Here is a 12,837-nt window from a genome sequence, read left to right as displayed (position 1 = left end):
CGTCCACTTCTTCTTCTTCTTTTTCCATTTCTCCTTCTTCTTCTCCTTCTTCTTCTTCTTCTTCTTCTTCCACTTCGTCCACTTAGTCTAGTTCATCAACTTCGTTCACTTCTTCCACTTCGTTCACTTCGTCCACTTCGTTCACTTTGTCCACTTCGTCCACTTCCACAACCACTACAAGAAAAATCACAGTTATATACGATTAAAATCCGTATATAACCTCCAAAATCCGTATATAAAATGATGTTACATACAGATTACATACGGACAAAAATCCGTATATAAAAAGAGCATAGGTAAATTACATACGGATATCCGTATATAATTACATACGGAAAAATCCGTATATAAAATTTGTATATAATTATATACGGAAAAATCCGTATATAATTATGATTTTATAAAAAAAATAAAATAAATGATTCTATTGCAGTCAATAGTTAGAAGTTTTATATAGCTGATAATGATAAAAGTCAAACAGAATTGCCAAATGTTCAAATACTGATTATTTTTTATAAATAGAATTCAAAAAAATAAATACAACTCTTATTCTTTAACAATCTCTTAAACAATTACATTAATAAATCTCTTACAATGTGTTACCTATTCAACACCCACAATTTTAATATATATTCATAATAAACAAATTTAATAATCTAAGCTGGCACTATGTCAAAGTCATTTACAATGATAAAAGGTTTTTCAAACCACTAAGATTAATCGACATTAATAAAGCTTCCAACACACTATCTTCAAACTGAACTTTAGAGACTGTACCACAGATGCTAAAGTAGCATTTGCTCTCTCCAAACCTGTCCATTTAAGATAGAAAACTATTGAATATATAATAATAGCTTTAGCCACCATAAAGATCCATGAACAACAAAATCATTGAATATACAATAATAGCTTTAGCCACCAAAAACTGAGGGAGTATTTTGGCAGTATGTTTATTCTAGGTTAATTAATTTTCTATTTGTGCCAGTTTAATTACTATAATTAAATACTTATTCCAAAAGTAACTAGAATAGAGACAGTAACGATTCTTATCCCACAAAATAAAATTGGCTTTACTTCGAACATGAATAAACTACTTCCTCCACCCCATAAAAGTGGTATTTTCCAAATCACTCGTAAATAAAAATATAATAAATATTCTAACATCTTATTTTTAATATTTTAAGATCGAAAAATAGTTTTAGATTCGAAAAACATATTCTAAATACCCATCCAAAACAAAAGAAAGAAATTTTCAGAAGATAATTTTAGATTTAAAATTACTTTCTAAATACTTGTTTCAAAATTTTGTCTTTTATATTTTCAGAACACAAAAACTGAAATATAAAAAAAATTATTAAACAAGTATTTTGAAAGATATTTCAGATCAAAAAATACTTTTCAGAACATCCTGTTTTGAATTTTTTTTTCTAATTCTAAAATAAATTTTCAAATCCTAAATTCATTTTCAAATAAAAAAAATCCAATAGGAAAAATACCGCAAAGCAAGATGCGATTCCTGTTTGTCTTAGCTCAAAAGACTACAATCCGATTGTGGAAGGGTTGGTTGAACCGAGAAATAGAGATTAAGAAAATCAATGGAGGCTGGTTCTAATGTATCCAAAGCTATATAAAAAAGAAAGTTTTGCATAAAATTTATTTTTAGGAAGAGACAAAAAAATTGAATGTGGGTGTGGAATCTCGTTCCACTTATAGTGTTCTAGATTCAACAAGCAAATATGCAATAAAATAGGCTTTTGTTATACATGTGCAACACAAGTGATTATACCAGAAAATGGACTTCACGAAATAAGTGACTCATAATAGACAAGTTAACAGAGTAACTGAAAGGTGAAAACTAAAAACTTCAATATAAATTCTACAAGATAGAAGGGACTTACTTGTGAAGAAAGAGAAATATACCACAAAGTATAAATGTGCCAGCAACAAGAATCCAACCAATGAGGATCAAGCTGCAGTCATTAAAAGAACATGATTTAATGGCTAGTGATTAGATGGGACAAACTATTGAGAATTACAAAGTCAAAAAATAAAAAATAAATAGAAAAATGCTCAACTAGTTTAACTTACAAGTATACAAGACCTTGCAGACCAATATTGATAATACTGCAGAAAGTTGTGACCACAAAAACAATCACATGAGACGACAAAAAATCTTTATCATAGAGACAGAAACAAGTATTAAAACAGGATAAAAGAAACGTATAGAATCCAACAAATGCAAGAAAGAGCATAACAGCAGCAAGAATAACCAAAGCCAGTCTCCTACAGCACATAATATATAATTGTCAAAAAATAAGACTTTTTAAAACCTTAAATCAAATCAAGATATCCAAGTGTTTATGGTTACACTTTCTTTACCAAAACTATGCTCTGATCTGGCAGACAGGAGTTTTTCAAGAGGCTAAAAGTCAACCCAGGATGCCAGTGTACGAGGTCTAATGCAAGCTTCAGTTCTAAATAACAAATCAGATATATGATTCTAAAGACAATGATAACTCTTATGCAAATAAGCTCACTGACAAAAGAAGCAATTATGCATACAATAAATTAAAGCAATCACCTCATTATGGTCATGGAGTAGAAGAGGGGTGTTTGCCATAGGTGAGAATCCAATAGCTGGTAATCCAAGGTCATGGAAGTAGCGTGAATCTGTAGCTGCAGGAAAGACCTCTGGCCAATGGTCAATAAAATATTTCTGTAGCATTTGAATCAACACAACAAACAATTTTCTGCAGCATTTTTATATCCAAACATCAAATAATTTCCTGCAACATTTTTATCAAAACAGCAAAGAATATTCTGCAGCATTTTTATACCCAAACAGGAAATAATTTTCTGCAGCATTTGAATCAAAACAGTTTTCAGCAGATTTTTATTCTGAAACAACAACAGTTTATGCAGAATTCTGAGACAATATACATAGCAATATCAAGGCATAATACTTACATAAATCAGTCATCAATTACTCCAACCCAGATCAACGTAGCTCATCGGTTTGGTGGGAATCCCCAGTCTAACTAATTCAGTTCAAATATATACACGTCCATACACTCCTTTATTCTTGACATATAACCATCCCATAAAGAAAACCCATTCTAATATTTCATTCCCAAAACAGAGCATACATCATATACTTACTTTTTCAGACTCATACATGTCACTAACTGCAGCCCAAGCAAAGATAACAACACCCATACACATCTATTTCTCAGAATAAGTACATTCATACACTTATTTCAGTTATTATCAACAATATTATAAAATTTCCAGAATCCAAAGACACCATTACAATTCACAGAACAACAAGATACAAGATCAAAAGCAATTTAACTCTCCCATACCTTGGCCTTTGTTTTCTTTTCCTATTTTCGTTAGCTCTTGAGACTCTTTTTCTCTCTTTCCTTTATGTGATTCCCACTTCTTCTCCCACTCATTCACTTCTTAACTCTGCTAATTCCGTTTCTCTCCGGACATAATTGCTTCCTCTCACGTCCCATTAATTGCACAATGGATTCCAGGATTTGATGGCTTCTAGCCGAGGAAGAAGAAATGAGAAGAGAGAATAAGAAAAAGGAAAAGAGGAACACTCAACTTTAAAACCTAAACACAGAACATGAGATTCAAGAATGAACAATCTCATATTAGCTCTCTTAGACATTTAAAGAAACAGTTTATGAACAAAATCACAAAATAGAACTCAAGACAGTAATGAACAAAAACAAAATGCAGCTTACAACATATCAAAACATAAAAGGAAAAGTAACATTAACAACGCAGAAAAATTGAAGAAAACTCAACAAGCAGATACGTAAAAATCAAAACAGAGAACAATCAACTTGAATCAATTGAAGACAAACGAATAGAAACAAGGAAAGCAATACTTATCTCTTGTAGCATGCTCGATCGTGCTTCATGGAAGAGCCTCCAAGGAGATGATCAAAAGAGCGACGCGGGCTCGACTCGAACTCCTTCGAAGCTTCCTTGTTGAGCAAACGCAACAAAATAATGAGACGAACTCGAGATCAAGAGCGAACCGGAGAATGAACAGAAGAAAATATTAGAAAACCCTAAACGAACAAATAGAAGCCGGAACGATTGGGGAAAAACTCTAAAAGGGATAACGAACCCTAATTTAGACCGAAAGAACCCTAAAAATTGGGAGAAATTCAATATGAACTGATTAATCAGTTCAAACGCAAGATTGATTGGTACAAAAGTGTTTAAACGGCACAAATGCAGGTTTAATCGATGGAAATCGAAGAACAAACGGTAGAAAGGGTTTTAATCAGTAGAAAAGTGTTTTTAATCGGTTAAAAAATGAAGGAAAAGTAAAGAGGAGAACAAAACCCTAGGATTCAGAGGTGGTTATGTATATGAAAGTGAAAATAAAAGGAAGAATTGAAGATTTATGAGGATGAAGTGATTCTGTGATGAACAAACCTGTGGATGGTTGAGAGGCGCTCTCGAGAGAAAACAAAGATAACGCGAGGCAGTGAATGAAAATGAAATGTGGTTGAACGGAGAGGAGAAAATACGCATGGTTGAAGATGCACGAATGAAAACGTGGCTTGCGAGCGAGAAGCTGTAAAGTGGCTGCCTCTTATCTTAGGTTAATTAATTTTTAATTTTTTATTATTATTTATTTTATAATCCGTATATAATATCCGTATATAACAGAATTTTTATCTATGAATTAAGATCCGTATATAATAATCCGTATGTAAATGACATTTTTCTTGTAGTGAACTTCTTCCACTTCGTCCACTTCCACAACTTCTTCCACTTATCCAACTTCTTCCACTTCTTCTTCTTCTTCTTCCATTTCTTCTTCTTCTTCTTCTTCTTCTCCTTCTTCTTCTTCTTTTTCTTCTTCTTCTTCTTCTTCTTCTTCATCTTCTTCTGCTTCTTCTTCTTCTTCTTCTACTTCCACTTCGTCCACTTCGTCAAATTCGTCCACTTTGTTCGGTTCGTCCACTCGACCACTTCGTCCACTTCGTCCACTTTGTCTACTTTGTCCACTTCGTCTAGTTCGTCCACTTCTTCCACTTCGTCCTCGTTGCCCAATTCGTCCACTTCGTCAATTTCGTCAACCTCGTCAACCACGTCAACTTAGTCAACTTCTTCCAATTTGTCCACTTCTCCAACTTCTTCCACATCTTCCACTTCTTCATCTTCTTCTTCCGTTTCTTCTTCTTCTTCTTCTTCTTCTTCTTCTTCTTCTTCTTCTTCTTCTTTTTCTTCTTCTTCTTCGTCTTTTTCTTCTTCTTCCACTTCGTCCTCCTAATGAACAATTTTATGAACACCAAAATGTGATGTCACAACCTTGTTTTACAATCGGCAAGTATGATCGAATCGTTTCAAGTAATAACTCGGTAAGATCAAGTATCGTTCTCCCAAAGGACTCACGGCCTAGTTTAGTTATGTGATTCGTTGATTAGCTAAGACTTAAGAACGAAATAATTGGATTTTATATGCAAAAGACGAAAATAAACATGTATGCATGAGGGTGATCAATGGCTAAAGCAAAATACAAACACTTTCAATGGAATAACTGAATGAGTATGTTGTTGGGGGTCAATTTCATCTTATCCACTCTCATATATTTTAGGAATTCAACATTCAATTCATCATTGTTAATGCCACTCTCTAAATTACCTTTCAAAGAAGGCTTCTCCCTAATTACGAGTTCATACGACTCCTAGCATCCCTAATAATTAGTTTATTTAGCATAGGAGCTTAAGGCAACCAATATACCTATTGGGAGAAATTCCCCAGATCTAGACTTCCCCGTACGTTTCCGTATCGACAAAACCAATAATCATGCATTGAATGAGTTAAACAAAGCAAGCTTTGAGCAAAGAGGAAAAACCCTAACTAATGATGAAAGAAAGCATAAGTCTTAGATTAAGATGCAAGCACAAATTCCATATATGAGAGCTTCAAAAGATTACATTGATTCCCCAACAAACATACAAGGTTTAGTTCACCATATTCATGGTGAACCTAGATGAACAATAATGAAAGAATGAAAGATAAAACCCTAAAAAGGTGAAGAGGTAGCCTGAGCATCCAAGATCCTCCTTCAAAGGGGTGGAAGAGGGAGTGTTTGCTTCGTTCCAGCCAAAGATACAAACCCTAGGAAACCCTAAAGCTTATATACTATTCGTTAATTACATAAAATTAGGCCCAAGCCCAAAAACACTGCCGCTCAGCGGTAAGTGCGTCAGCTCGGTTCTTCCCCTTAGCGGCCATTTTGCCCCTCAGCGGTCCTCCCGTGAGCTCCTGAGTGCCGCTCAGCGGTAAACTGCCGCTGAGCGGTACTTGCGGCTTCTCCTTTTTGCACTTTTTGGTGTCTTTTCTGATTTTATCTCTCTCCTTCTTCACTTCTTTCACTAAATTCACCCTAAAACCTACACAAAAACACTGAAATCAAGCATAAACCTGTCCAGCTCTCTTATTTCTGAAAATATGAATAAAAGCATGATTTCAAGCTAGTTTCTAAGGATAAAGGTTGCTTTTAGTATCAATTTTAAGCATGAAAATAACAGTTTTCCAACTGTTATCACAACCCCAAACTTAGAACTTTGCTTGTCCTCAAGCAAACAAGATTTAACTCAATTTTAACCAATTCATATGATGATTCACTCATTCAAAATTCTCTTTTTCAAGATAAGTAAAAACATCAATGAACCTTATGACCAAGAGTTCAATCAAGATGTGCACATGCTTTGGTGTTTACAAAATCATTTAAATTCCAACAAATGCTATTTTTCATGAATGATCAATCAATTAAGCATGGATGTTCATGTGCTTATGGAATATTTCCTCACTAGGTCACAAGTGTATATAAGAGGTAATCACTCATTCACTCTACTATCACAATGTCACCTGAATCAACTTTGCCTTTCATTTTACCACAATCAAATCTGGCAGAGTGCCGCTCAGCGGCAGTTTACCCCTGAGCGGTAACTCTGCAGAATTTTGAAAAATCCCTTTTCAAGCTGTCCTAACTCCACCCAAATGCAATTTTCAGTTTTCCAGTTCAAGATCATGCAGTTTAATCGGTTCAAACATCAATTATATCATCAATTCGTGCATAGAAATCAAAACCCCTAAATATTCATGCTTTGACAATCACATTCAATTCAAGAACCATAGAATGAACAAAATGCTTTTTACTTACTTGGGTGGAGATACTAGATACAATGAGAATGCTTCCAAACTAGAATGCTCTCTTCCAACCCCAAACTTTGATGGTGCACTAGTGAAAAAGTGAGTGGAAGAGAAATTTTCTTAAGAGGGAAGAGTGAAAAGAGGTGGAAAACCTTGGAGAAGGTATGTGGGAGTGCTTGTGCAGAGAAGAGCTTGGAAAGAAAACCTAAAACGCAACTTAGGGTATAAAAATACCCTAATGGGGTCGGGTCCCGCTGAAGGGAAACTAAAGCCCATCTGCGAGAGTACCGCTCAGCGGTAAGGTGCCGCTCAGCGGTAAGGTGCCGCTCAGCGGCACTTTCGTGAAATGCTCTTCTCCTTCTTTTCTTAACCTACGTGCCTCCTAGACATGCCCCTTACTGGTTCCCTGTAATTCAATGTTCAGAAAACTTATGCAAAACCCTATTATGCAGCTAAAATGAAACAAACAGAAATATTCAATCAACTGGGTTGCCTCCCAGGTAGCGCTTGTTTAACGTCACGAGCCTAACCCAAAATCCACCAACACCCATCAGTAGGTGCAAAATTTGCTCACCAACACCCATCAGTAGGTGTTACAATCTTACCAACACCCATCAGTAGGTGTTACAAACTTTATTATCCTTCAGTAGATACTTAACCACCTAGCATCCTTCAGTAGATGCTATTTCCAACAAAATAGTTATAAAAATAATGTCCACAAATTAAAAATTACCAAACCAAAATAAAATCAAAAGTTCTTAAAACAACTGGGTTGCCTCCCAGCAAGCGCTCTTTTAACGTCATTAGCTTGACCTAGTAAAGCTCAGGTTCCTTCTTCATAGTTGATGTTGTTATTCCACCAACTCCTCAGCTGTTTCCTGTGAACTGTTTTGATTCTTCTAAGATGTGAAGATTCTATCTCTATCATCTCCTTCTCTTTAAAGCCCTTCACAACCCACAACTTGTTTTTGATTCTCACAGGTTCACCAAGTTGGGGTCTTTTTTTCTCCCAGTCACCAGGAATTTCTCCTCCTCTTCCAATCTTTTCTCCTTTATGCACCTGAAACAACAAACAATGGTTACCTGTAACCTTGGGCTCTTCATCTTGATAGCTAGTCATGTGTGCATCTTGAAATGCAGCTTTATAACTAGCTTCTTCCTCCTGTGTTTGCCTCTCATCTTTAAAGACGTCTACAACCACTCTCTCCTCTCGGTCCTAGAGCACCACTATACCTTCATTTACATCAATAATAGCTTTGGCCGTTTTCATAAACGGTCTTCCAAGTATGATAGGTATCTTCTCTGTCTCCATCTTCATCACCACAAAGTCTGCCAAGAACTGGAGTTTACCCACACAAACTATAATGTCCTCTGCAATCCAACATGGTTCCTTTGAAGATCCATCGGCCATTACTAGATTAACCTTTACAGGTTTCACATTAACATTACCGATTTGCTCCAGTAAAGAGTAAGGTATCAAGTTAACACTTGAACCTAAATCAAGAAGAGCTTTCTTCACCTTTTTCTTCCCTATGGTACAAGGGATAGAAAAACTTCCTGGATCTGTCGCTTTAGGAGGGAATAACTCCTTTTTAACAGTTGTACATTTTTTTGTATCATCATCTCTACGCCTTTTCTTTGTAGAGACGTCTTCCTCAGGCTTGGTGTAAACTGCTATTTTTTGTAGAATCTGCTCCCAAGGTGCATCATTATCCACCATTTTGAATAATTCAGTGAAATCCAGTTGATTCTCATGATTAATTGGAAAAGGAAAACTATTCTTACTCTCTATTTTCTCTTATGTTTCTCCTTTGTCTAACTCAACTATCTCCTCATTTGTGCTCTCCACCACTCTACATTCTTCTCTGGGGTTAACCTCAGTATTAGCCCCAAAATTTCTATTAGGCTTTTCTTCCACTTGCTTTGTAATCTGACCCATCTGAATCTCCAAATTTTTTATAGCAGCTTCAGTGCTCTTTTGGGTAGACTCAGTTTTCTGTATAAATTGAGTCACAGTTTCTTCCATCTTTGTAAATCTTTCATTAAATGAAGCAAACTGTTGCCAGAGAGTTGGTTGTTGTTGTTTGAATTGACCATTTTGTCCAGCCTGCCCATTCTGCCCTTGACCAATGCTTGGGTGTGGTTTCCACCCTTGATTGAAGTTCCCTTGACGGTACGGAAACTGGTTGGCCATAAAGTTCACATCTTCCAAAGCTTCTGCTGGAAAGGCACACTGACCATTTATGTGGTTACCTCCACATAATTCGCACAACTGAGATTGTACCTGTGCAACAGTCTTCAACTCTTTAGGCAATTAAGCAAGTGTTTTTGTAAGAGCTTCCAGTTGTTGAGTTAGAATTTTATTTTGTGCTAGCAAGGCATCATGTGTCTGTAATTGTAGAACTCCCTTTTGTTGCAAAGGAGCTCCTCTCTCATTGTGCAGCTCATTATCACTAGTAGCCATATTTTCTATAATCTCTGTTGCTTCCTCTGGAGTTTTCCATTTAATATTGCCTCCTGCTGAGGCGTCTAGCATCATCTTGGTTTGTGAACCAAGACCTCCAAAGAAAGTTAAGACTACTTCCTGATCTTCAAAACCATGTGTGGGAGTTTTACGTAACAAGCTTTTGTATTTGTCCCATGCATGCCCCAGTGATTCTTCCATGCCCTGCTTAAATGAAGAAATCTCTTGCTTGCCTTTTGTCACCTTAGATTGTGGGAAGTACTTGTTTAAAAATTTTGTGACCACTGCTTCCCACTTTGTGAAACTTTCTTCTCGGAAAGAATTCAACCAAAGCTTAGCATTTCCTCCCAATGAGAAAGGAAACAAGCTAAGTTTGATAGCTTCATCTGGCACCCCATTAATCTTGACTGTGTTGCAAATCTCATTGAAGGTAGTGAGGTGCTCATATGGGCTTTCATGAGATAACCCATTAAATTGGTTGCTTTTCACCAGTTGAATCAGTGCTGGTTTGACCTCCATATTAGCTGCATTGACTCTAGGTCTAGCTATACTGTTAAAGTGCTGAGGTCCAGCTGTATTGGTGTAATCAGCAAGAGTTCTTCTATTATTATTCTTCTCCATATTTTCTGTGCTATGGTCAGAACCTTGTGGTGATGGTTGCAACAGAGTTTCCAGAGAAGGAAAGAGTTCTCTAGATGTTCGGATTCTTCTCCTCCGTCTACTCTCGTCTAGACCTTCAAGAAGAGGTTCTGTCGTTTTCTTGCTCCTTGTTCTAATTGCTTCCTGCATGCACAAGAAAAAAAAACCCTAAAAAAATTGGTTAGCACAAAAAGATATAGGAGAAGATATAATATTCAGAGAATAAAATAAAATAAAAATAAAATAAAAATAAAATAAAATAAAATAAAATAAAATAAAATAAAAATAAAATAAAAACCGAAAAAATAAAAACAGAAAATAAAAACAGAAATTCAAAATTAAAGTCAAAGATAATCAATAATCACACAAATTAACCAGTTAAACCAGAGTCCCCGGCAACGGCGCTAGAAACTTGATGAACAATTTTATGAACACCAAAATGTGATGTCACAAACTTGTTTTACAATCGATAAGTATGACCGAATCGTTTCAAGTAATAACTCGGTAAGACCAAGTATCGCTCTCCCAAAGGACTCACGGCCTAGTTTAGTTATGTGATTCGTTGATTAGCTAAGACTTAAGAACGAAATAATTGGATTTTATATGCAAAAGACGAAAATAAACATGTATGCATGAGGGTGATCAATGGCTAAAGCAAAATACAAACACTTTCAATGGAATAAATGAATGAGTATGTTGTTGGGGGTCAATCAAAGAGGAAAAACCCTAACTAACGATGAAAGAAAGCATAAGTCTTAGATTAAGATGCAAGCACAAATTCCATATATGAGAGCTTCAAAAGATTACATTGATTCCCCAACAAACATACAAGGTTTAGTTCACCATATTCATGGTGAACCTAGACGAACAATAATGAAAGAATGAAAGATAAAACCCTAAAAAGGTGAAGAGGTAGCCTGAGCATCCAAGATCCTCCTTCAAAGGGGTGGAAGAGAGAGTGTTTGCTTCGTTCCAGCCAAAGATACAAACCCTAGGAAACCCTAAAGCTTATATACTATTCGTTAATTACATAAAATTAGGCCCAAGCCCAAAAATAGTGCCGCTCAGCGGTAAACTACCACTCAACTATAAGTGCGTCAGCTCGGTTCTTCCCCTCAGCGGCTATTTTGCCCCTCAGCGGTCCTCCCGTGAGCTCCTGAGTGCCGCTCAGCGGTAAACTACCGCTGAGCGGTACTTGCGGCTTCTCCTTTTTGCATTTTTTGGTGTCTTTTCTGATTTCATCTTTCTCCTTCTTCACTTCTTTCACTAAATTCACCCTAAAACCTGCACAAAAACACTGAAATCAAGCATAAACCTGTCCATCTCTCTTATTTCTGAAAATATGAATAAAAGCATGATTTCAAGCTAGTTTCTAAGGATAAAGGTTGCTTTTAGTATCAATTTTAAGCATGAAAATAACAGTTCTTCAACTGTTATCACCACCTCGTCAACTTCGTCCACTTCCTCCACTTCGTCAACTTCGCCCACTTCGTCCACTTAGTCCACTTCGTCAACTTCGGCTTCTTCTTCTACTTCTTCCACTTCGTCCACTTTGACCACTTCTTCCACTTCTTCCACTTCGTCCACCTCATCCACTTCATCCACCTCATCCACTTCGTCCACTTCTTCCACTTCTTCGTCTTCTTTTTCCATTTCTCCTTCTTCTTCTCCTTCTTATTCTTCTTCTTCTTCTTCCACTTCGTCCACTTCGTGCACTTAGTCTACTTTGTCCAGTTGGTCCACTTCGTGCACTTCTTCCACTTCGTCCACATCGTTCACTTTGTCCACTTCGTTCACTTCGTCCCCTTCGTCCACTTCCGCAACTTCGTCCACTTCTTCCACTTATCCAACTTCTTCATCTTCTTCTTCCATTTCTTCTTCTTCTTCTTCTTCTTCTTCTTCCTTTTCTTCTTCTTCTTCTTCTTCTTCTTCTTCTTCTTGTTCTTCTTCTTTTTCTTCCACTTCGTCCACCTCGTTAACTTCGTCCACTTCTTCCAATTTGTCCACTTCATCAACTTCGCCCACTTCGTCCACTTCGTCCACTTCGTCAACTTCGACTTCTTCTTCCACATCTTCCACTTCTTCCACTTCGTTCAATTCTTCCACTTCTTCCACTTCGTCCACTTCGCCTTCTTCTTCCACATCTTCCACTTCTTCCATTTCGTTCACTTCTTCCACTTCTTCCACTTCGTCCACTTCTTCCACTTCTTCGTTTTCTTCTTCCATTTCTCCTTCTTCTTCTCCTTCTTCTTCTTCTTCTTCTTCTTCCACTTCGTCCACTTCGTGCACTGAGTCTACTTTGTCCACTTTGTCCAATTCGTCCACTTTGTGCACTTCTTCCACTTCTTCCACTTCGTCCACTTCGTCCACTTCGTTCTCTTCGTCCACTTCGTCCATTTACTCCACTTCTTCCACTTCTCCAACCTCTTCCACTTCTTCTTATTCTTCTTCCATTTCTTCTTCTTTTCTTGTTCTTCATCTTCGTCTTCTTCTTCTTCTTCTTTTTCGTGTTCTCCTTCTTCTTCTTCTTCCACTTCGTC

The 12,837-nt window shown here is 36.7% G+C and overlaps 1 long non-coding RNA gene across 4 annotated transcripts; it reads right to left on the bottom strand.

Annotated features, from left to right (window-relative positions):
- Positions 1-549: 549 nt before the first annotated feature.
- LOC128195167 (uncharacterized) lies at positions 550-4,587 on the bottom strand. 4 transcript variants are annotated; one of them, XR_008246735.1, is made up of 4 exons: positions 4,462-4,587; positions 3,363-4,001; positions 2,582-2,676; positions 550-812 (listed from the first exon to the last, which is right to left on the bottom strand). It is a non-coding gene; the product is annotated as an uncharacterized LOC128195167 (long non-coding RNA). The 4 variants fall into 4 exon arrangements; XR_008246736.1 differs by having other exon boundaries at positions 3,363-3,997; positions 4,462-4,477; XR_008246738.1 differs by lacking the exons at positions 550-812; positions 4,462-4,587 and adding an exon at positions 1,461-2,124 and having other exon boundaries at positions 3,363-4,136.
- Between the last annotated feature and the right edge of the window lie 8,250 nt (positions 4,588-12,837).

The sequence above is a fragment of the Vigna angularis genome, chromosome 2, assembly GCF_016808095.1.
Source record: "Vigna angularis cultivar LongXiaoDou No.4 chromosome 2, ASM1680809v1, whole genome shotgun sequence".
In the NCBI taxonomy this organism is placed as follows: Eukaryota; Viridiplantae; Streptophyta; class Magnoliopsida; order Fabales; family Fabaceae; genus Vigna; species Vigna angularis.
This window is presented reverse-complemented; position numbering and strand designations above follow the sequence as displayed.